Source organism: Mustela nivalis, assembly GCF_964662115.1.
Source record: "Mustela nivalis genome assembly, chromosome: 15".
NCBI classification, from domain to species: Eukaryota; Metazoa; Chordata; class Mammalia; order Carnivora; family Mustelidae; genus Mustela; species Mustela nivalis.
In genome coordinates, this window is record NC_139034.1 from 67856297 (window position 1) to 67882746 (window position 26450).

Sequence of the window (26450 nt, forward strand, 5' to 3'; positions counted from 1 at the left end):
AAATCTGAAATCAGTTTCACCAGGACAAAATCACATTGTTAGCAGAGCTGTTTCCTTGCAGAGGCTGTAAGAGAATAATCCTTTTCCTTACGGTTTTTTCAGCTTCTCTTGGCTGCCTGTATTTTCTGGCTTGTGGCCTCCTCTTTCTTCCAAGTGCATCCCTCCAGTCTCTGTACTGTCACAGTGCCTTTGCATCGTCTTTTTTTTTTTTTTAACTTATAATAAAATAAATAAATATTTAGTTATTTATAAATATAAATATTTGTTTATTCATACATATCATCAATATGTATTATAATTGAATATTTTATATTTATCTTAGATTATATCTAAATAATTCATATCTATTATATATTTATATTAAATTATAAATAATAAATATTTATTATAAATTATTACAAGTAAATAAATGTCTGTTTATTTATTTGACAGACAGAGAACACAAGGAGGCAGAGAGAGAGAGGAGGAAGCAGGCTCCCTGCCGAGCAGAGAGCCCGATGTAGGGCTTGATCCCAGGACCCTGGGATCATGACCTGAACTGAAGGCAGAGGCTTTAACCCACTGAGCCACCCAGGTGCCCCACCTTTGCATCATCTTTAGCCAAATCTTGTTCTGCCTCCCTCTTATACAAAACACTTGGGATTACATTTAAGGCTTTCCTTTCCACACTTTGTCCTGAGCGTCATTATCTGCTCTATCTAGAACACTCTGCTTCCCAGATAAGCAGGGTGCATGCATGGCTCTTTCCCATTACCACTCAGGACTCAGTCCAAAAAAGTTACGTCCCTTTCTCATTTTTATCACATTGTCGTTTTAACTGTCATTGTATCTATTTTCATTTTTCTGGAACTCTTAATCTACATACATGAATTAGATTTCTCCTCTCTCTCCTCCAGTGAAAACATAAACACAGTACAGAAACCTTCTTTGCTTTGTTCCCCGCTGTTTTGACAGCTTCTGGATCAGTGCTTGGCACAAAGTAACCTCTCAATAAATGCTAACTGAGTGAATGAATAAATGAATTAATGCATGAAAACTATCTTTTATGTTTTCTGAGAATCCTAGCACTGTTTATAACAAGGCTTATATAAGACAAGGAGTTCTGTCTCCCTGTATAACCACCTATAAAAAGTATTAGATTAACATACTTACATCATTGAGACATATAATATACTACTGTACAGTTTTTTATTAAATTTCTATTTTTAGGGTCACTATGCTACATTTCAAAAATATTAAACCACCAAGATACTTCTTGGCTCATAATCAAATTGTGTAAAATGAAGCAATGGACTGGGGCTATTTCTGATTCTTTATAAATTCATCTTTATAATACATATTACTTTAAATATCTATAATATTGGATATTATAATCTGAATGCAACACATTAAAATAACTTTCAAAAAGTCTTCTATAAATATTTTTCAAATTACATTCAGCAATAAAATGACAACAATAGATAATCCACCTGTAATTTTCAAATTTTCTATCAAGAAACAAACGTCTATTGAGTAGGAAATAAAAAGACTTACTAAAAAGTTCCCAAGTCATTTGCTAAGGATGCATTATTTAGAATAATACTTTTCAGAGAAAGGGGGAAAATGAGCTTTCTGTTCTTTATATGCCATTGTACATTAAATATTTCAGAAGCGAAATGACTTCAGAAATTTCATTTATCAACATGGATGGAACTAGAGCGTATCATGCTTAGCGAAATAAGTCAAGCAGAGAAAGACAACTATCATATGATCTCCCTGATATGAGGAAGTGGTGATGCAACATGGAGGCTTAAGTGGGTAGAAGAAGAATAAATGAAACAAGATGGGATTGGGAGGGAGACTAACCATAAGTGACTCTTAATCTCACAAAACAAACTGAGGGTTGCTGGGGGGAGGGGGTTTGGGAGAAGGGGGTGGGATTATGGACATTGGGGAGGGTATGTGCTTTGGTGAGTGCTGTGAAGTGTGTAAACCTGGTGATTCACAGACCTGTACCCCTGGGGATAAAAATATATGTTTATAAAAAATAAAAAATTTAAAAAAAAAGAAATTTCATTTATGTTAAACTGTGAGTGATCAGAAAGTAACTGACAAGTAAGTGATTTTTTAAATCTATAATGTTTCAGTTATATGTATGGGGAAGCACATCACTGTTGTTTAACTTAACATCTTGCAAATGCAGTATAGAATAGAATTCCATGATCATAGAACAGTTTTATGTGCTAAATTCAGGCTATGCTTTTTCACTAGTGTGTGGACCTAGGAAAGATCTTGCTTAACCCTTCTGCACTCCAGTTTTCCCCTCTGTAAAATGGGAATAATTATACTGTTTACCTCACTTGATTTTCTTGCAGATTAAATGAGCAATTTTACACAAAACACTAAACACAGTGCCTGGCTCATGGTAAGCCCTGTCTAAATGACAGTTGTTGTACTATGAGTATTTGTCATTAAGTGTGATTATTCATGCCACCATCCTATGTCAGATAATAATAAATGCTCTGGAGGAAAAAACAAGGAGTGTAGGGAGGAAAGAATGCCAAAAGGAGGATGTTTTCAATATTCTCTAGTTATTAAGGTAGCCTCATAAAAGCACTTAAAGATTTTTTATCAGAACTGAGATACAGCTAAAAATGAATTAATTAATATTCATCAAAAAAGTTTTAAACAAATTATTTGCACAATAAAAATAGTATTTAATTATCAAAAATACATACAATGTATTTATCAATTTATTTATGATGGTTTTCACATCAAAATTTGTAACAGATTTGCATTCGAACAACATCTCTTCCAACTGATAACTCTAAGATATATAGGATATGCAACCTGAATCAAATTGTACATTAAAATATCTACCTTATGAGGTTGTGATAAAGTATAAATAGCTACTCCAAACTGGCAAATATAACCTGATTAATATCAACGAAAATTTTGACAATTATTTTGCACACACATACATACACATATTTATTTGCTTAACATTTCATGTATCCAGATTGTAAAATATACTCCATCAGAGTGTATATTAGTAATTAATATTTCAAATATATAACTGAAAATTTAAATAATTCTACATAGTTTTTATGAGATTGTAACAAGCTAAATCAATACATATCTAGGAGTTCTGCTATTTTATAAAGGACAAATAAATAGCAAATGCCTTTCCTATGATCTAAAGAAGTCATTTATCACTAGGCCTCTGTGTTTTATCACATTTATGTTCTCAAATATTTTAGGTTTGTGCATAGTCTGAGTTGTCCATTCTTAATCCAAATGTGAAGATTAAATCTTGCTGTTATCAGGTTAAAAGGCATTTAAAATGCCATTGTCATCACAAATATGTAATGGGTGGGAAGATTTTTAGATAGAGCTTTTGAGATCATATATAAGCAATGGGTTATATTTTTAACATTATCAGTGTTATTTTCATTTTAATATCACCAAAAATTAGATGAAATGTGATAGATAAAATCTACAAATTTGCATAAGTATTTTTCAGTAACTTGTTTAAGGATGAACAAATGATTAGAACATGTTATTTTTAAAAATAAGAGATAGGAGATATATAAGATAAAGTAATGAATACATTTCAACACATTCTAGAAAATGTCTAATTCTACTTTTTGACCAAACTAATAAAATAATGGAATTTATTCATATTGCTAAAGTATTGAGCAGAAATATCCTGATAACATGAAAACAAAATTGTATGAATCTAATAGAACACTCAAAATAGACATAAAAGCATAAAATTATTCAAAAAACCAATTATCATCATATTCCATTATGGAGTATTAAGTCTCCAGAGTTCCATTAGAAATGCACTTATTTTACTTGCTAATTTTATTTTTGAGCTTCTAAAATCTCATTTTGAACTTCAAGTTCACATTAAACAGACATCTTAGCATACATTACTTTCCCCAGTGGGTAAAATTTGGAAGAGGGAGAAGATCCAAAAGAAGAAGAAGAAGAAAAAAAAATAACTAATTTTACCACATTCCAATTTGGTAATATTCTTGAATCTCTGAAAACTTTGTTAAATTATTAGAATCATAAATTTGTGTATGGTTATTTGTCAACCCTCATTCTATTCTTCTGCTGCTATAATATGCTGTGAACACCTTGTGCATAGTTACGTATTTTTTTCCAAAATCGGTTTATGTGATATTTATTCCTGTTTAGTGTACCCTGTGTGCTACTTTTTATTGTACTGTCTTCTTGCTCAAGTTAATATTCCCTCCTTCACTGCAAATTAAATATGCATTACTTCTCAGGCTTTCATAACTTTCAAATCTGGTACCCATTCTCTCTCTATGCTTTTATTATTGACCAACTAAAATTCTCTTCAAAGAGGCCATTTTTCTTACTGAGACCCAACATTCTTTCCTACTTCCCCCCAACATTATAAGCTCTATTTAAATGTTCTTTTGTACTCACCTGATTCACTTTCTTACCCTTCTTAGTCTCATCTTTTCTTTTCTTTCTTTCCTTTTTTAAAGATTTTATTTATTTATTTGACAGAGAGAGATGGAGCAGGAACACAAGCAGGAGGAGTGGGAGAGAGAGAAGGCAGGCTTCCCGCTGGGCAGAGAGCCTGATGCTGAGCTGGATCCCAGGACCCCAAGATCACCACCCTAGCCTAAGGCAGACACTAAAGGACTGAGCCACGCAGGCACTCCTAGGCTCATCTTTTCATTTAAGACTGGTTCTCTTAGGATTATCTATTCCCTAACAGAAGAGTAGTGGAGCCAAAAGGTAAATATGTATGTAAAGAATGTATCTTTCTGCAAGAAACCCAAAGTGAAATCATTAAATTAAACACAAACTAAATTACCCTCATGGAAATCCACCAAATTTCACCCAGTTTTATAGTTACAATTTGTGATTTTTCTAATACTTTTAATCTTGTATTTAATCATTTATTTACTCTTTTAATCAATCACTTAAAGGGATTCATTCAGTTATTCACTAAAATTACTTAGCTTTATTTTATCCATTGGAGTCTGGCAAATATGTATATTGAGTTTTTTGTTTGTCTTTGCCCTGCTTATATATTGGGAAGATATTCCTTAATGCAGTAACTATTGCTGAAGTACAGAAGAACTCTTTCTTTCTTTCTTTCTTTCTTTGTTTCTTTTTTTAAGATTCTATTTATTTGTCAGAGAGAGAGAAAGAGAAAGAGACAGAAAGCATACACAGGAGGAGGGGCAGGCAGAGGAAGAAGCAGCTCAAGGGGAGGGGTGGGGGCACTCAATTCCAGGACCCTGGGCTCATGACCTGGGCTGAAGACAGACACTTAAACAACTGAGCCATCCAAGTGTCCCCAGAAGGACACTTTTGGGCCCTGCTGTTTTTACTGGGTTCTTCAACACCCACACTTTGAGCTCAGGAACAGTTTTACTGGTTGTTTTGATTCTGAAGAGATTGCTGAGCATGGTCACTGAGGGAGGCCCTATGTCCCAGCTCTGGGGTTAGAACATAAGCAAAGTGAGGAGAGCTGTCTCATGTGGAGCTAACGTGGCACAGATGTCAAGGCCTGATGGGATGAAGAAGCTTGCAAGTTAGGGGAAACCCTTGTCAGAGTGACAGAGCCCAAACCAGGTGAGGGAAAACCTGACATGGAATGTGGGAGCCCAAGCAGTGTGACAGGATTATGCGTAGAGGTCTGAACTGTCAAATCCAAAGCAGAGGAAGGAGGGTGTCCAGGTATAGAGGAAGATGATGTGGGGTAGCCTGTCAGAGCCAGGCCAGGCGAGAAGGACCTTAAATGTTGTATATCATGTTTTGACTGTGTTGTAGATAAATAAACTTGTTGTCATTTCCTATACAGGTATGCACTGATTTGTAAACCATTTCTTTTAAAGATTGTATTTATTTTAGAGAGAGAGTGTGAGCGGGGGAGGAGTAGGGGAAGAGGGGAAAGCACACTTTATACTGAGTATAAACAAGGCTTGGGGCTCAATCTCATGACCCTGAGATCATGACCTGAACAGAAACTAAGAATTAGAAACTTAACCAACTGAGTCACCCAGGAGCCCCAGGATTTGTAAACCATTTTTAAAATAGTTTAGACTTATATATCAAATTTGAAGATGGACAAACCCTATGACCCAGAAATACCTGTCCAAGGTATTTTTAAACCATTTTTAAAATAGTTTAGACTTATATATCAAATTTGAAGATGGACAAACCCTATGACCCAGAAATACCTGTCCACTCTGGCAGATATGTCAGTGTCCCAATGTTGGCCTGAAGTCATCCTGGAAGGGGACAGAAGAGAAAGCCAGAAGGAAGCTCACATGTACTGAACTGCAAAATGAGGCAGAGTGGGCACTGAAGCTCAGTAGGAAAAGGATAGACTGTTTATTAAAATGACTCTGGGAAAACTGGCTTTTTCTATGAAAATGAAATGAGATAAAATTCTTATCACACATTTTACTCAAACTGATTTAACTTACAAGTGTGGGTTAACATGAATTAGTGAATATGATTTGATAAATATTATGCAACATACAGAATTTGAAGTATTCTTTAGAATATAAATGAATAATTCAAATTACCATATAGATGTTCCTGTTCCTGGGAGAAAAAGATTATTTAATAAAACTAAAACCTAATAAGGTTTACTGTAAAATACAGAATTGACAAATAGAACTCTATTAAATTTAAGAAATATGCTCCTGAAAATACACATTAAAAAGTATGAGAGAGAAAAGAAGACCCAAATTAGGAAATAATATTTCAGTAAGATTATTTTCTGAGGAATTAAGCCCTAAAATACATAAAGAACTCCTATAATAATTTAAGAGAGAGAAGAAACATCCAAGTATAGTATAAGCAAACCCTACCAAACATTTTTTTTTAAGATTTTATTTATTTATTTGACAGAGAGAGATCACAAGTAGGCAGAGAGGCAGGCATAGAGAGAGAGGAAGAAGCAGGCTCACTGCTGAGCAGAGAGCCCGATGTGGGACTCGATCCCAGGACCCTGAGATCATGACCTGAGCTGAAGGCAGTGGCTTAACCCACTGAGCCACCCAGGCGCCCCCTACCAAACATTTTAGATTTTTTTTTTTTAAGATTTTATTTATCAGAGGAAGAGAGGGGGAGAAAGCGAGCACAGGCAGACAAAATGGCAGGCAGAGGCAGAGGGAGAAGCAGGCTCCCTGCTGAGCAAGGAGCCCGATGTGGGACTCGATCCCAGGACGCTGGGATCATGACCTGAGCCGAAGGCAGCTGCTTAACCAACTGAGCCACCCAGGTGTCCCCCCTACCAAACATTTTAAAGAAAACACAAGTGTGCTATGAATATAGGGGAAAAATGCCAAATAAAAAATATACATTAAAATAATACTATTTCATAGCAAATAGATTGGAAAAAACTTAAATGTTGTATATCATGTTTTGACTGTGTTGTAGATAAATAAACTTGTTGTCATTTCCTATACAGGTATGCACTGATTTGTAAACCATTTCTTTTAAAGATTGTATTTATTTTAGAGAGAGAGTATGAGCGGGGGGAGGAGTAGGGGAAGAGGGGAAAGCACACTTTATACTGAGTATAAACAAGGCTTGGGGCTCAATCTCATGACCCTGAGATCATGACCTGAACAGAAACTAAGAATTAGAAACTTAACCAACTGAGTCACCCAGGAGCCCCAGGATTTGTAAACCATTTTTAAAATAGTTTAGACTTATATATCAAATTTGAAGATGGACAAACCCTATGACCCAGAAATACCTGTCCAAGGTAACACTCCTGAAAACACCTCTATGTGTACCCAGGAGATGTGCACAATAATATTCATAGCTTTGTAAGTATGTAACTTAAGCACTGGCTATATCTATTGAATATATGTACAACACAAATATAAATACATTGTCTCATAAATATGCAATAGATAATTATGTAACAAAAAACAAGAATATTACAGTCATGGGCTTCATTCAATGTGAATGATTCTCTTTACATCATAATATTGAGCACAAGACAATACATGTATATATGTATAGGAAGGAAAAAAAAACAAAATGTTTAACATAAAATTCAAAAGAAAATTTGATTCTGGAAAGGAGAGAGGGAAATGCTGGTCCTGTTGGAAAGTCTAAAATTTGCTTTTAATATTTTATTTCTAAATGGGATGCTTAGTTCAATATTTTTTACTAACATTCATATGTGTGTGTGTGTGTGTGTGTGTAAATAAAAGAATGATGGTAAAAATAGTGTATCTATTCGTATACAAATTATTTGTGTATTATATTTAAATAAATAGTAAAAGAAAAATTAAAAGCACAATTCTTTAAGTTCCCATCTGAATTCCTTAAGCATAGTAGGTATTAGTAAGACAGCTTGATATTTGACGCTTTTTGGAAGTAATTTATTTTTTTAAACCATTTTATTATATAATTGACATAGAAAAAATTGCACATATTTAATGCATACAACCCAATGAGTTTGGGGATAGGTACACAGCTATGAAATCCTCAAGGCCATAAACCTATCCATCACCTTGCAAAGTATCCCCTCCTCTCCTTTATTATTATTTAGGTGTATACGGTAAGAACGCCTGATTTAAGATCCACATTCTTCTTAGTTGGTGAAGCGTCCACTCTTGATTTTGGCTTAGGTCCTGATCTCAGGGTGATGAGATCGAGTCCCACACAGCTGGAGCTCCCCGCAGGGTGTGGAGCCTGCTCAAGGATCTTTCACTCACCCTTTCTTCCTGCCCCTCTCCCCTCTCATTCTCTCTGTCTCTAAAAAAAAAAAAAAAAAAAAAAGAAAGAAACAAAGAAGCAAAGAAAAAAAATCTACCTTCTTAGCAAATATTAAGTATACAATGCAATATTATCAACTTATAGGCATTATAACATGGAGTCATTTACAATTTAGAATTTGTAGGATTCCACACTGTCGCTAGTCAAGCAACTTAAGAAACTTGGAGTGTATTATAAACCAGGTCTATAAAAAGAATGCCTTTTTGACTAAATACCACTGTATAATTTGATAAGGTTAGAAAAGGCTAGTCATAAGTTATTTAATAATAAAGTAGGTCAATCCTAATTTGTTAATGATAGATGGTCTGTCAGCAATTATTTTTAGTCCAAAACCCATTTTGTTGCTTAGGAAACCTGGTTAATTTAGGAAAAGTGGTTAAATAAGTGATAAAGTTCATATAATCAGGCACTAGAAAATAAGGAGTGGAAAAAAAATCGATTTCTTGACAAGTAGTAATTCACAATGGATTATAGCAAAATTTGTAGACAAGAAAACACCCATATATTAAAAGCAAGCACTGAAAGATACATTGAAAAAATTATCAGAGCAGAAAAGAAATTGTTAATCAGCACAGTTTAGTATTTTGTACATTCCTAAAACTCATGTGTTTTGATAACACCGCTAATTGATAAATATAAGGTACAACACTAACCATTTCTATTTGATATTTCATCTCATTCTTAAGCAGGAAATGTGAGATTATAGGATTTTTATGCACATTACATTCAAATTTTCTCCCGAAAGAGCTAATAAAAATGTTATAGGTTGTAGAAATTAATTTATGGATGATTCTGAAGGCAGAAATGCTCTAAATTAACCTTGCTTGAAGGAGAACTCATCGTTCTTATTCATTAAGGCCCCCAGCTGTGCTCAAGTAGAGTGAGGTAGACATTCCTCCCCTTCAGATGAGGACTTCCAGTACAAACCTCTTTTCAAAATTCTTTGTTTATTATTCCTTTCCTCAAAGGAAAAGCAGACATGGACAGCTGATATAAAGTATTGACAACATCTAATTGATGATGATATTCAGAAATTTCCATCAATATTCTTGTTATATCATGTTCCTTCCAAACCAGTAGGACAGTTTAGTATCTATGAAATCAAGGCAGCAACCTCATATAAAGTGCATGGGAGCCTCTCATTTTATTTTTATAATTTAAATTTTCTCTTTGGTAGATGAGGCTAACTGCCTATGCCACCAAGGAACTTGCTTGTCCAAAAAAAGCCACCATCAAAAACTAGTGTTTAATATAATAGAAGTTGATATGGGTTTCTACATGGGGGCTTCTATTATATGTGGCATAATGAAATGCAAACTCAGGTTTAAAATATTTTTCTGTCTTTGTAGTAAGAAAAGCTTAAAAGAAAATCTAGACTATGGTTAAAGTGGGAATTTATAAAGGTTTCGCTGTGGAGTAAGAGTAAGTCTTTATGTTACTATATTAATTGATTTAAAAGTTCTGTGCTTATATACAACTTAGAGACTTATGGGCCAGTGAACATAAAGCAATAAACAATACATACATGATCTCTCTCATCCAGAGTACATATTCTTGTCAGCACGATGCTGGCAGGCATAAGTTAAGTATCACTGAGGAAAAGAATTTTAAAAATTATTTTTTGGTTTACAAATCTATTTATTTATTTATTTATATTTAAAGATTTTATTTATTTATTTGACAGAGAGAGAGATCACAAGTAGGCAGAGAGGCAGGCAGAGAGAGGAAGGGAAGCAGGCTCCCTGCTGAGCAGAGAGCCCGATGTGGGTCTCGATCCCAGGACCCTGAGATCATGACCTGAGCCTAAGGCAGTGGCTTAACCCACTGAGCCACCCAGGAGCCCCTGGTTTACAAATTTAAATAAAAATGTGTCCCATAAGAAATTGCCAGAGTCGTTAGGTAATCTCACCATGACTACAAAAAAAAAAAAAAAAAAAGTAAGCAAGTAAAACTTGATTACAAATTAAAATATGGGATAAAAGTAAAGTGAATTGGGTAAAGAGATGGACAAAAAGTAAGACTGAGAGATGAGATAAAATATTTCTGGAATTGCCATTCTGGAAATATTCCTTTAAAACTGATTCTTTTATTTTAACAGTTTTTATGAATATGTAACTGACATACAATGAAGTCTGTGTATCTAATGTATTCAATGCCATGATTTTGGACATATGCAAACACAAGGAGAGAAAACAACAAGGAAGGAACCATCTCATGTATGAAGGGCTTTCAGCCAGGAAGGTAGTGGCTATGTTTGAGAAAACGGAAAGTGACCAAGCCCAGCCAAATCTAAATGGACAAGAAGAACAATAAAATTGTAGGTGCTAACAGAAAGGGTCATTTAAATAAGTTTTAGTTTCAATCAACATACACTGGTAAGTTATCAGAACTTTTTAAGTGGAGTGATGCAGTCCTCTTCTTGTTAAGGTGACTCTGCCTATCATGTAGAGAATGGATTTGAGGGGACACAAGAAAAAGGATGACAAGTTAGAGGAAACAGCTGTCATCAAGACACCACTGACTGACATAGACAAGTTTAATGGTGTGGACATTTAGAGAAGTGGATAGATACAACCACAGATGTATATAACTTCTCTAGGGTTTGTAGCTAGGGACATGGAGAGCATAGAACCAAGCATAATCTCAATTTTTTTGGCTCAGATTGTGGTATCATTTACAGAGGGTGGGACAACTGATGATGTTAAAGGTGATGATGGTAGCTCATTGAGAAAAGTAGCAAATACCTCTTCTAGAAACACACACGTATGAGTTGGATGCTGTTAACAAAGACACTGTCTATGGAGGATTGCAGCAAAGGTTGACCGAGGAGAAGCAGAGGTAGGAAGCTCATAAATTGATCATGAGAAACAGAAAAGACTTAGTTGTTGGAGGAGCATTTGGAGCTGAGGGAAGTGATTTTAGTTGGTTTTTTTTTTGTTGTTGTTGTTGTTCTTGTTGTTGTTGTTTTCCCTCCCGGGTTAATATATGATGATGGTGACATGATAGTAACGACAATTATAATGATGGGGACAGTGATGGTACTGTGATGACCATGACTGTGTAATTGTTCAATATGGAGATAAGAGCTCTTCCCATTTAACTTAAAAAAAAAAAAAAAATCTTGGTTCTTTCCACAGTTTGGCAACCGTGGCCATTGCTGCTGTGGAAAGAACCAAGATGCCCTTCAATGGACAAATAGATAAGGAAGATGTGGTCCATATACACGATGGAGTCTTATACCTCCAACAGAAAGGACGAATGCCCAACTTTTGTAGCAACATGGACGGGACTGGAAGAGATATTGCTGAGTGAAATAAGTCAAGCAGAGAGAGCCAATTATCATATGGTTTCACTTATTTGTGGAGCATAACAAATAGCATGGAGGACATGGGGAGATGGAGAGGAGAAGGGAGTTGAGGGAAATTGGAAGGGTAGGTGAACCATGAGAGACTATGGACTCTGAAAAACAATCTGAGGTTTTTGAAGGGGCGGGGGCGTGGGAGGTTGGGGTGCCAGGTGGTGGGTATTATAGAGGGCACGGATTGCATGGAGCACTGGGTGTGGTGCAAAAATAATGAATACTGTTATGCTAAAGAAAATAAATTAAAAAATTTAAAGAAAATAAATTAAAAAAAACATATAATCTGCATCAAACCCTCATTTTCTACCTCTTGAGAACCTTGCCCTCCTTATCCCTCACCTCTACTAAACAATCACCAGCAACTGTTGAAAAATTAATGAGAATTATATTTTTAAATGTTTTAGAGCTGTTTGGAAGTTAATGAGTACAGCTTTTATAAAGTTCTCTGGTCTCGTTTTATAACTTAACTGCAAGTCTCTGTAATTCAGCAATAATCATTTAAAATTTGAAGTGTCCGTGTCACAGGCATTAAAAATGGGTTTCATCCGTGAGATGGAATTTAAAATATATTCTGCTTACAAGACTAGGAAGGAAATTGTGGTCCGCAGGAAATCACCAGCCCTGACAGGTGATTTCACCAGAATTACAACTGTTTTTCTTATTTATCTAATATCATGCTTACTTAGAAAAATAGTTGGCAGAATATGTATCTTCTATAAGTAGGGAATTGAATCTTTTGTTGGGAGGTACAATTTGTCTAAATGAGAGACCATCTGTTCATATTGAATGAAATATAATCTGGCAAATAGGGGCAGCCTTTGAATCATTATGTTGTGCATTAACACAGCAAGTTCAAGATCAAGATCCAAAAAACTGGTGTACATGCAATTTTCTTTATACCAAGATACCGGTCTATGTTACATTACTATCTGTGACTCTTGTTAGACATTAAATAATAACACTGAATTAGCAACATAGTCACAGACTGGAACTTTTTCTTACATGTTTGGATATGTATTTATTGTGGAATTTTTCATTTGGGTTGTTGTTAGTGGCTTTCCCCCACTTTCTGTTTTGTTTTCTAGTCTAAAAAATGTTGCAGTTATGTATCTTGAAGTAAGATGTTGACCAAGACAGTCTTACAGTAATAACCCTTAGCTTGATTATACTTTAGCCAGACTCTTCTTGACCATAGGCTGCTTTTTCTAGAACATGTAATTTAGAAAACTTCCAAGTATAAATTCATTTTCTGCCTCTTTGAGATATAAATCTTCTCCTAGTTTCTTGCTAGTTTTATAACACAGAACACCTTTCTTGTGGATCTGAGAGCTGTCTTTGAATATAATCACCAAGAAAAATAGTACCCATATCTCTCGTCTCTCTGGGAGGTTAGGAGCCCTATTTCCATAATGTCTTTCAGGGAACATCAGATGGCCTAATCACATTGACCAACCTCTCCCAGTACTCTTCCTCCAATTCACTACAGTGCTTAAAATTTCTCCTTCCCTCTATTTTAGTGGAGTCTAGTTTAATTTGTGATAGAATTGACCCCTATTGCAGTAGTCTTGAATAAAATCTTCCTTGACTCTTTAACCCTGTCTGGTGTAAATTTTCTTTGACAATATAAATAACCTATAGTTTCTACAGACATTTTTTTCAGGAAACCCATTTGTTTGAGACAATATACTTTTTTTTCCATATCCCAAGACACCAAGAATCTCTCCCTCTCTTTTTCACTAATTCAGTTTTTTTTCTTTCTTTCTTTCTTTCTTTTTCTTTTTGGCTTAAGATAAGAAGGCATGTAGTCTATTTATATTTTACATATATGAAAAATAGTATCTATTTTAAATAAATAAATACACCTGGGAAATTAATTAATTCCATTTAAATGTATAAAATAATGAATGAATGAATGATCAAAACAGTGAGCAAATAAATACACAAAATTAAACGGAATTACGTACTGCAGTTACAGTTCTTAAACAACTACGTGTGACACTTTCTCCCTCTCTCTCCATCTTTCTCCTCTTTCTCTCTCTCCCTGCCTCTTTCTCTCTTTCTGTTTACCTTTTTCTCTTTCTCCCTCCCTCTCTTTGCTAGACTGTAAACACTACTAGATTTTAAGGTTCTTGAGGACCGGGATTATATCCTACATTTTGTAACTCTTTTGGTATACAATAAATATTTAACAGTTGTTGGGTTTTGGGATGATCTATTAGCCATGGAAGGCAAATGTAGTTATTTCCTTTGCTTGTGTTATATTTTTATTACAAACAAAACAAGTTACGTTACCCAGTATTGAATTATAGAGAATATCAGTAAAACTAGGTATTAACCGTTTAAATTCTGAAGTAGCAAGTAATATATTAAAAGTAGTTTAAGAATATTTTTAATAATAACTGACCTTTACATAGTGTGTAATACCTGCCAAGCACATTTCTAATTTCTATGCATTAATCAGCTCTATCCCCACAACAAACCTGAGAAATTGATATTATTATGATTCTATTTTAAAGATGAGCAATCTAGAGGCACCCTGGGTGGCTCAGTTATTAAGTGTTTGCCTTCAGCTCAGGTCATGATTCCAGGGTCCTGGGATTGAGCCCTGTATTGGCTCCCTGGTCAGCGGGAAACCTGCTTCTCCCTCTCCCACTCCCCTTGCTTATGTTCCTTCTCTCACTGTCTCTCTCTCTGTGTCAAATAAATAAGTAAAATCTTAAAAAAAAAAAAAAAGAAGAAGAAGAAGAAGAAGAAGAATCTAAAGTTCAGAGCTTGATAGAGCTTGTCCAATTTTGCGGTTAGGAAGTGACAAAGCCAGAACTTGAACTGATACCTGATACCTGTCTGTTTCAAAGTCAGTTCTTTTATCTAATTATTGATTGTGGTATAAATACTGAGCTTTTAAAATTTGCTTCTCTCAAGGCACTTGAACAATTTACACCTAAATCCGCTGAAAATAGCAAATGGAATTTTTCTTTAGTTGGTAAAGCAGGAAATATAATTTGCATTTGACAAATTTATATTTGTCCTTTAATTTTGAATGCATAACCTTAACAAAGATATCAGAAATCTACGCTTCGACATGCCAGAGAAAACATTTGCTTTCACAATCTATCAGTTTCTAGGTGCTCTCCCTTAAGATTTTATGTATTTGTTTGACAGAGAGAGAGATCACAAGTAGGCAGAGAGAGATTGAGAGAGAGAGAGAGAGGAGGAAGCAGGATCCCTGCCAAGCAGAGAGCCTGATGCGGGGCTCAATCCCAGGACCCTGAGATCATGACCTAAGCTGAAGGCAGAGGCTTAACCCACTGAGCTATCCAGGTACCCCTCTAGGTGCTCTCCTTTAAACATCATTTTCAATGGATAAGAGCATTGAATAGAGAGCCTGTGTATTTTGTTGTTATGTTTGGCTAAAAACAGGCATGTTGACTTAATTTATAAAAAGCTTCTTAAAGTGTCATATTTATGATACCTGTGTGGTAACATCTGAGTACACCAACTATTGTAAATAAACTGTCTTGCACACTAGGTTACATTTTTTATCAACAAGATTGTCATAGCAAGGTCCTTGGACAAGCCACATGAGTAAAATCACTTACTTCATTCTTACTTTTCCTTGGGAATGTCATCATAATTATCCACCTTGCTTTTGTTTTAGATTTATAAGTATCCCAATGTTATCTGGAAAACACACCAGTCATTGTCAATGCCAAAATATTTTAAACAATTTTTTGAAGTTTCTACTTTTCTAGAATACTGTTTTCTCTTATCATTGTTAGAGTAATTTAATATAAAATGTTTCATCTTTACTACCTTTTTATTTTTTAATGACTGAATATAGACAAAAAAGATATAAAATATAATAATAATATGAATTTTCAAAAATAATTTATACAAAGAAATTAAAACAGAACTCCAAAAGTATAGGCAATAAATTATGTAGTGTTAGCCTCAACGCTAGAGATAAATAGAGTGTAAAGTACAAATATCAGTACTTTAAAGGTCGTTTCCTTTCCTTTGTATACATTCCCTTGAATTTGTTAAAATTTTGCATGACTTTGAAATAATTTTTTTTTTTTATTTTTAATGTAAACCCTTCAATAAGTGCAACAAAAGGGTTGCCTGGGTGGCTCAGTGGGTTAAAGCCTCTGCCTTCGGCTCCGGTCATGATCTCAGATCCTGGGATCAATCCCTACATTAGGCTCCCTGCTCAGTGGGGAGCTTCCTTCTTCTCTCTCTGCCTGCCTCTCTGCCTACTTGTGATCTCTTCCTGTCAAATAAATGAAAAAAATTTTTAAATAAATAAATAAAGTACGACAAAAGAAATGACTATAAATTTTAAGTGTACAGTGCAGAGTTGCCAAATTGATACAGTTACATAACTAACATCCAAATCTAGAACTAAAACATTATTAATATCCCAAAGTTTCTTGTGCACTATGTCAATCATAAAATGCCCATCTGAACTGAAACATAGATAAATTTTACATTCATTTTAACTTCATATAAATGTAATTGGAAGTATGTGCTCTACAGAATCTGGTTCCTTTTGTTCAATTATCTTTGAGAAATTCTTCTATGTTGATTTCTGTAGACTTTATTCTCATTGCTGGTTGTATACTACTACTATTATAAATTATACTAATTCAGCAGTAAACAGGCATTTTGAGTTGTTTCAGCTTCTGGGTACTATGAATGGAGCTGTCTTGAATGCCTTACATGTATCTTTTGTTGGATATCTTTTAGACAGAAATAAAAGGATGGGATTCTGGGTTCCAAGAAAATCTATATATTCTGCTTTATAAATGCTACCTAATAGTTTCTAACATCGCTGCAACAGTCTATAACAGATTTTCCACAGGTTTAACAACACTTGTTATTTTCGGACTTTTTCTTTATATTCATCATGGTGGGTGTGCAGTGGGAGCATCTCATGATTTGCGTTTTCTTAATCAGAGTGAAGTTGAAGGTTTTCATATATTTTTGGTCATTTCGAAGCCTCTTTTATGAAGTGCCTGTGCAAGGTTTTCATCTATTTTTCTGTTAGCTTATCTACTTCATTCTAATTAATTCTTCTTCATAGATGCCACGGTTCTGGTGAAATTCCCTACTTTTTTGCTTTCTTTTCTTTAACATAGTCATCATAGCTATTTTGAAGTTTCTATCAGCTAATTCCAATACGTAGATCACTGCAGGTTTGAGTTTGTGCACGTGTGTGTGTGTGTGTGTGTGTGTGTGTTTCATTTTGGTCATATGGTTAGGTGTGTTTAGCAATTTTATTTTAATGGTAAGTATTGTATTTCTTAAAGTCTCCAGATGATGAGTTCCTGGACAGATGATGAAGTTGCTCCTCTGCTAGCTGATCGCCTTAAATGGCTTTTGTTCAGTCAACATAGGAACCCAGGACTGTCATCTACACTGGATGTGTATTTGATCACCTCGGATTTTAAACTCTGTGTCTAGTGTCTATGAGGGCACCTCCTTTGATCAATACCTGATTCTAGAATTCTCTCACAAGACTGAGAGAACACTGAGTTTCAAACTGAGTTTGAAAGTCAGCTCAGATTTTTAGATTCCTTCCCTGTAAAGACCCAGACTGGCACATGTCCTGCATGCTTGAGTCCACCAAACTCTCTCCGCGGCCAATAGCTTTGTGCCAATACAAAGATTCAGTTCTCGGACATCTGTTCGTGCTTAGAAATAGCAAAGTCTTCCAGAATAAAAGTGGCTGCAGCTGTCAGTTCACCTCTCAGAGGTTCTTTCAGCCCTGGGGTTTTAGCCACTGCCCCCCAAGCCCCCGATCTCACTGCCTCTCCAAATCTCTTATACCTTCCCCGAGATGATTTCCCTATTTTGTCCAACTTTTCTCATTTTCTTTGACCAGAATGCTGACCTGATGCAAACTATTTCATCCCATAGAGAAGAATAAACTCTTAATCACAATGCATTTTTTAAAAAAATATGTGTATTTATATATGTATGAACTCATATGCACATAGGTAGATATGAATTAAAATGTCTTGAACTAATGAAAATTACATGTAAACCTAATATTTGGGCTAAGACCTTAAGAAGAGAGAGGGAGATGGGCATATGTATAGTACAGAAGCTACAGTTAAAAGAGTTGTTTCATGTGCAAGTTTGAAATAATCTATAATTACATTTAATAAATATTGCTATGTGGCATGCCCTCATACAGATTTGTCTTGACGTTTGCAATAGGACAGTGGATAATCTTTCTAGTATATTCCTTCAAAATTTCATCAGGCAATTCTTATTTCTGCGAATGGATCTAAAAAAGAGGGTGAAAATTATCAGGTTTATCCTACCCAGGGGAGAAAAACAGAAGTAAGGAACTAGAATTAAAGTTAAATTGTAAAGGCAGATGGAAATAGGAATGTATACAGATGAAGCAAGAGAGAGAGAAGCAAAAATAAATAAACCTAAAGAATGAGAAGTGGATTTAGCTAAAATTTTTTAAACAAGAAAGAAAGAAACTGTCCTTATTTAATTCATGGTCTCTTTTTTGTTGTTAAATAAACTTTATGAAGTTATAAGGTTTGATTTTCACGTTGACTTGAAACTGGCAATGAGCAGTCTTGTGGGTTTTTTTCACTCCAATTTTTTAATTTAAATTCAATTAATTAACATATAGTGTATTATTAGTTTTAGAGGTATAGTTCAGTGATTCGTCAGTTTTATGTAATACCCAGTGCTCATTCTATCACATGCCCTCCTTAATGTCCATCATGTTATTACCGCATCTCCCTCCCCTTCAGCCACCCTCCCTTTGTTTCCTATGATTAAGAGTTCCTTATGGTTTGTCTCCCTCTCTGACTTCATCTTGTTCTATTTTTCCCTTCCTTCCCCTATGATCCTTTGTTTTGTTTCTTAAATTCCACATATGTCACTCCACATTTTTAATTTAAAGTTCAGTTTATCCTTTTTTTAATTATTATGTTATGTTAGTCACCATACAGTACATCATTAGTTTTTGATGTTGTTGCATGATTTGTTGTTTTGTATAACACTCAGTGCTCCATGCAATCCATGCCCTCCTTAATACCCATCACCAGGCTTCCTCATCCCACCTCCCTTCTAAAACTCTCCATTTGTATCCTTTACTTATACTTTCTTACACATTTTTTTTTTCTGATGCAGTGTGCTGCCTTTCCTAGTTTTGTTTTGTTTTCCAAAAAAGAGTAACATTCTTAGGTCTCACATGCTACTTATGTCTTCTATCTGATCATTAATAAAGATATTATTGAACACTGATGAGAAATTACTTTAGGCTGCAGGGCAAGTGAAGTATGTCTTTACCTTACAAACTACAATCTGTACAATTCTCGCAATGCAAAGTCACCATTTGATTTTGTTAGTTTCTCTAAATGAATACTGCCTACGTATTTATAGCAAGCTTTAGGCTGTAAGAGTTAGTAACAGAATTCCTTGTTCTTCCTAATCAAAATGTTCTTAGGCAAATGTTAAAGCTTATTGCCTTTGTTTTACAGCCCATCAATTATTTCTTTTCACTTGTTAGAGTAGACATCAAGGAGTAAACTTAACCTGAAGTCATGTATCTGGAAGAAGTTCTACTCAGCAGTTACAGTTTGATTGACTTAATTCAACTACATATTGAAATTGTCAGTATATATCTATAAATGTAGTATACTTAAATTGAAATTTGAATATAAATGGTATAGTCTGAAGTTATGCATGAGAAATGTAACTATTTAAAATGTGCTTGATTTAAGTATGTTATTTTCTGTAAATCCATTATAATATTCTTTACTATTATTATTGTTATGCATGATTGCTGTTGATGATAATAAAAATATCTAAAAGATATCCACATAATATTTTACAGCTAAAACACCCACACTTACACATAAGAGGAACTATTTGATTATACTAATATTTTCATAAGATAAACTGTGAAAGGAAATATATATCCCCATTCAGAGTCAATACCTTCATTTTTCCTTATTTACAGATTCTATAGGATAAATTAAATAAATAGGAGGAAATTTATTGGCCTAAGAAGCCTCAGACTTTGTATTGTAACCCAAATTTTGTGCCATCAATTACAAAGCATCTATTTCTTGGATTTCCAGCTATTCTTCATTCACGGATATATTTTACAAGATAAAAGACAGTGAGTTTTTGTATGATACTATTTGTAATTTCACATTCTATTTCTAGGAAGAAATCTTACTGGAATCTAGAATCCTTAATGGAAAAGCATACATCTATATATCTTTACTAGAATAAGAAGCATAATCTACAAACCTGAAAATTCCTGAACATTGAGTTTCTGAATCTGTTTTTAAAAACATTTTCCTTATATAAGAATAAGCTTTCAATGCCATAGTAAAAATGATTGTTTACAGCTAAAGTTGTGTTATGAGTCATTAGGATGAATCTTGAAACTGTCTAATGAAGTTCTTATGCACAGAAACAACATTCACATCTGCATATATAATATTCAATGATAATTTTTAACAAGCAATTCTAATTTTCCCCTGAAGCAAAACAGAATTTCAGAAATAAGACAAAACTATTTGGTATGCTTTTCCACTTCTTTATTGGCTCTTGAAATGCAGCCCATTTAGTTTATGACTCAAAGTAGAAATTCCCTGATGGTTTTTACAAAGCTGTCCTATTGGATATTTGTCACAAGACTCATCCCAACCTTAACACTTCAAGAGGGACAATTTGTAATTAATTCCTTAACAATCCTAGTGGAGTGAGTTGAACAGCACTCCCCAAAAGTCATGCCCACACTGAACCTCAATGTGATCTTTATTTTGGAAATAGGGGGTTTGCATATGTAATTAGTTACGAATCTCAATATTTAAATTATCCTGAATTCAGAGTGAATCCCAAAACTCATGACAGGTAGCCTTAAAAGAAGGAGAGGGCACAGAGATACATCAGAGGGGAGAAGGCCATATGAAGACGGAGGTAGAAACTGAAGTTATGGTGTCATAAGCCAAGGGAAGCCTAGGGCCAACAGAACATAAAGTAGGCAAGGAAGAATTCTTCCTTAAAGACTTCAGAGGGAGGAAGTTTGACACCTTGATTTCAGACTTCTTGCTTCCAGACTTGTAATAGCACAGATTTTTGTTGATTTAAGGCATCCAATTTGCTATACTTTGTTATAGCAGCCCTAGGAAACTAATACACCTGATGAGGATTGCTTTGAAGGGTAGCCTTACAAGAAACACTCCAGAGAGTTGTTTTATTAGTGTTTCTATAGCAACTTACCTAGCCTGTGTGTAACAGATAAAGGTGCCTTCAATCTATTCAAAAAAGGAGAAAATAATATGTATCCCATACTTGTTATTAACTGCTATTAACACAAAGTGTTATTGGAATATATTAAAGTTATATGACACCCAAAATGCTGGTTCTCAACTTTAACTAAATTAATATCACCTAAAAGCTTTTACAAATTCTGTAAGTGTCTCCTTCCTCAGCGTTGCTGATTTAACTAGTCTGTTTTTGTTCACCTCTTTGCTTTTCTTTTGTTTTTCAATCTCCCTAGTTGCTTTTAATGACAAAACTCTGAAATTCTCTTGAAGTGCAGGCTTTCAGGACTGATGTTCCTCTTACGTTGAGGTAATAAAGTGATGAAATGACTTCTGTTCCCTCATGATACAGAATAGATTGTGTCTGGATACATGGCTGCTCCCATGGCCAGTTTGGCATGGAATGGCCCAATGGCACACAGTGGCTACACCCACAGAGAATCAGTTCTATGATCTGGACTAGTAGCCTGTCCTCTCACATTCAAATGAGACAGATTTAAATCCCAGCATACTTAATGGTGGGAATCCCATGTTTTCCAGTTCCATTAAGTATCCAGAAGTGACTCATCTTTTTAACAGATGGAATTTTCAATGGAAAATATAGAACTCAGCATCCTATGATACCCAAGGTCAGATGATTAGAACCAAGACAAAAGGCAAAGGTCGAGAGAATTTGAGGACACAGAGAAAACAAAAATTCCCCATTACATATTCTGAACTCCTTGAGGGGTAAAAGAGGAAAGGAGGGATGGAGAAACACCAACCAAGGGGGTGGTTTTACAAAGAGCAATCAAAACACTGAGAGTAAAATCTGTGGATGTCAAAGGAGAGAGAGGGAAGGAAATGGACACAACCACGCAACTTCACTAAGAAAAACATGTAGAAAAGGAAGATACTTTACTAGAGAAAAGAGCAGGATAAGCCAGGTACATTTCCAATGTTGCTTGACACTTGGAATTTTCAAAGATCTCTTGAGCGGAGCAAGACAATTATTTCTCTATCATTACTTTATCTACTTACAAAAAGGCATTGATAATGCCTAGATTCCTTATTTCACAGAATAATGGAAGAATATAATCAAGTAAATAAATGATAGAGGAGAGACCCGTATAATTGTACAGAATGCTATTAGTAAAGCTATCAGTATCTACAGTATTGAAAACTACATATATTATGATAAAGTCTTGTAATGCCGCATTTTTTTTCTCTCCATTGCTTTAGCCAAATCAAATACAAATTGCCATCCAAATTGTTTCAGTAGACGTGTGTTCTCTGCCTACTTAGCATCTCTCCAAGGACCAGAAGAATTATCATGAATTATCTTGGTCTAAGACACCATCAGTTCTCTCCTGGATTACTTAGTGTCCTATTAGCTGATCTCTATACCACTCTGCCCATCTGCAATTTAGTCTCCACAGAGTAGTCAGGGTGATCTTTTTTTTTTAAATATAATTTGGATTATGTCACCCCTCTACTCAAAGTCTTCCAAAGGCTCCACATTTCACTCAGAGTAAAAGTCAAGGTCAAGAAACAATGTATAATTTCTGACCTCATATTCTCACTCTCTTAATTTTGTAAAGAATTTATTTATTTATTTGAGAGGGGGAGAGAGAGCACAAGCAGGGGAAGGAACAGAGGGAGAAGCAGACTCCCCGCTGAGCATAGAGCCAGATGTGGGTCTTGATCCTGGAACTCCAGGATCATAATCTGAGCGAAGAGCAGACGCCTAACCGACTGAATCACCCAGGCACCCCTCTGGCTCTCCAGTTCTAACCGCAATAGCCTTCAGGCTATTTCTCTAACATGTTAGAGAGGTCCTTGTCTTAGGCCTGGAAGGAGAGCTACTCTTCTGGCTAGCTTCATGACTGACTCCCACAGTCCACGCCAGGCTTGTTTTGGCTTCAGTTTCTCAGTGAATCCTACCCTAAGCACTGTATTTAAAATGTACCAATTCTGCTGTATCCCAGACTCCAGCAGCACCAAGCCCGTTTCTTCACTCTAGCTTTTATCATTTTTACAAAGTATCTATCACCTCCTAAAGCAATATATAAGGTACTCATTTGTATGTGTGTGTTATTTATTTTCTGGTTTCCTTTGTTCCTTGAGAACAGAAATGCTTGTTTCTTTTTGCACTGATGTACTTATGGCAGTATCTGGCTCAGAGTTGCTGTTCCATAAATACTAGCTGCAGGTAGTCTTTGACGGCTCGTAGACAGTACTTTATCCCACTTGTGGAGAGTGGTTGATCCCACCAACTGCTTCTACCATTCTCCAGTGGTAAAAGTAACAGAACTGGCTTAGCTGAAGAAAATTAGAACAGGACCTTTCTTCCCCTCAATTAGCCATTCATATGGTGGTATTTGGCACTTTATTATTTTTATTTCCAGCATCCTTTGGTTCATGAGCAATGAAGACAAAGCTTGATTCTGGAAGTAGGTGCCTCTCCCCACTGTATGGAGAGAACCTCCCAGAAAATGAAAACAAAAAGACAGGAGCAAGCTGAGGGTCTGAGAAGGGATGGAAGAGAGCAAATCCCTAATATGTCTTAATATCTGGGTGGAGTCTTGTCCTAGTCTAATTCGTCCTCTTTTCAAAAACCACTCATTATGAACTAATAAATCCCCACTTTCTATTCACTACAATTGAATTGGAGTTTCTGACAATTATATTCACCTCCCATCCCCCACAAAAATATCTCTGACTCCCTCTGTAGAGAGTAGGGACATTTTATGGCTTTGCTGTTGCTTTTGCTGTTACTGCTATTCATTGTTGCCCCAGTTGTCAGTCGTGATGTGTTTAGTTATTTTTTTTTAAATGTACAAATTGATTGTGAGAAATCGTATCTGATTGATTTCATGTTCCCTGGAAATTTTTGGATGACCCAAAAGCTCATTAAAATAATTTAGATATTAAATAATAATAATAATAATAGTTATTATTATTTATATACTTCAAAATCACAATTTCTTCTTGATCTGAAACCTTTCCAAGCTCAGGTCTCTAATCCCTTTTATATCCCTTTGATCACCCTCAACACTTACTGATCATTTTCGTTTAGAAAATTCAGCTTACCTCCACTCATTTCGCATCTCTAAACATGCCTGTGGTCATTTTCCCCCAGTACTCTGAAAATACGTTCTTTCTTCGATTTTGACTCCTTTTAAATTCACACTCTGTTTGCTCTGAAGCAACCCAGACAGATCTCAACTTCCCATTTTCTAAATTGTGTAGGAGCTTTTTGTACGAATCCGTATTACACTAAATCTCATGCTTGCCTTCTCATTTATCTCAGATTTCCTTTTAGCCCCCAATCCATTTCATGATCCAGTTTAAAATGCCTATCTCTCTGAAACATACAGAGAGATGTGCAATCTCGTTTAATTTCACTCTCTATTCATCTTCCTCCTCACACAATGTTACAACGATTTCTTAGAGGAGAACATTGTCTGCCATCTCTAATGGTAACTTGCAGGGTCTTCTGTTTAATCAGCAATCTGGGTCACTTAAAAGTTAGCATAAAACAGTATTTTCTGTGTTTCTTTAAATACTCCCTTATACACAGTTTTATCTATAGTTTGTTTTATAAATTAAAACCTTCATAACATACAAGTGTTCTCTAATTTGCACAGTTGTAATATAGACTATTTGTTAGTATACTTGCACTTCAAATGAAAATTTGCACAATTCACTTTCATGATTCTCCATATTAATGACAGAATACTTTACTAACCAATGTATCATTTTCACACTTTAGTCAATATTATTCATGTAATTCTATTTTAATGTCTTTGATAGTTCTAAATAATTCATAAAAAGTCAGCATGTCTCTAAATTGCTAGTACTTGTTTCCATACCTCTACAAATACAGTCTTTTGTCTATTTATTTTCTATAAAATATGTTCACATTTATAAGATTTCTCTGAAGTAAAAAAGAGAAAATTAAGTAGTATACATGTAAAATTATTACAAATTAAATATATACACAGTTATAAATGTATTTCTGTTAAACATAATTTTTCTATTAAATGCCAATCCCCAGAGAACCTATTCTCCTTTACTATTCACAATAATATATTTATGCTGAAAGACCTTCTTCTAGTAAAGGACACAACACATCCAGTCTTACCTGATGGCGACAGGATGTCACTAAAATAAGAAATAGATGGAGAAATGTATGAGAAGCTTTAGAAGCCAATCCTCACTACCCCCACTCCATTCTCCTCAAAGGACTCAAACAGGTTATTCTGAGGCTGAAAGATTGGAATGATTGAATATTTAAGTACCACTTCTAGAAGGTGAAACAAATGCGAATGCTGAATGCTGGAACCTCTTATTCCTTCCACTCTCTGTTCTTCCAGAATGCTGGAAGCAATACTTCAGTCTCCGAGCAAGGGTTTGGAACACTCTTCAATGCAAAAATCGATCCATCAAGAAGAAAGAATCAAATATGCTGGAATGAGAAATTACCCACTAAACACTCCACTCAGATCAGCCCACAGTAAATTCTAAGGTTATCAAGCTTCAGTCTGTCTTCAGAATTTGATGTCAGGTTTCCAAAAAATATCTTTATCCTTAAATATAAGCTAAAATCAAGAATTATCAGATATGTGAAGACTGCCTCTAACTATGCAGAAAAAGAGCAAAATCAACAGAAAACAAACTAATGGAAACAGAAATTATGCCCTAATTTTAAATATGTTTAAATATCTTCAGAAAAGTAAGAAAAAATAATGCAACCCAGGTATCATAATATAAGGACTATTTCAAGAATTAAAAGAAGATGCACTTGAGTCATTCAATTGGGTAAGCGTCCAACTCTCGATTTTGGTGCAGGTCATGATCTTAGGTTCTTGATCTAAGGGTAGTGAGATCTAGCGTCACATTGGGCAATGCACTGGGCAGGTGAAGCCTGCTTGGGATTCTCTCTCTTCCTTTCCTGCCCCTCTCCTCCTCTCTCTCTCTCTCTCTGTCATGTGCACTCTCTCTAAAAAAAAAAAAAA

The 26450-nt window shown here is 35.1% G+C and overlaps 1 long non-coding RNA gene across 1 annotated transcript in view; it reads right to left on the minus strand.

Annotated features, from left to right (window-relative positions):
• LOC309849063 overlaps positions 1–26450 on the minus strand; it is a 129044-nt gene that overhangs the window by 37381 nt on the left and 65213 nt on the right. The window lies entirely within an intron of this gene.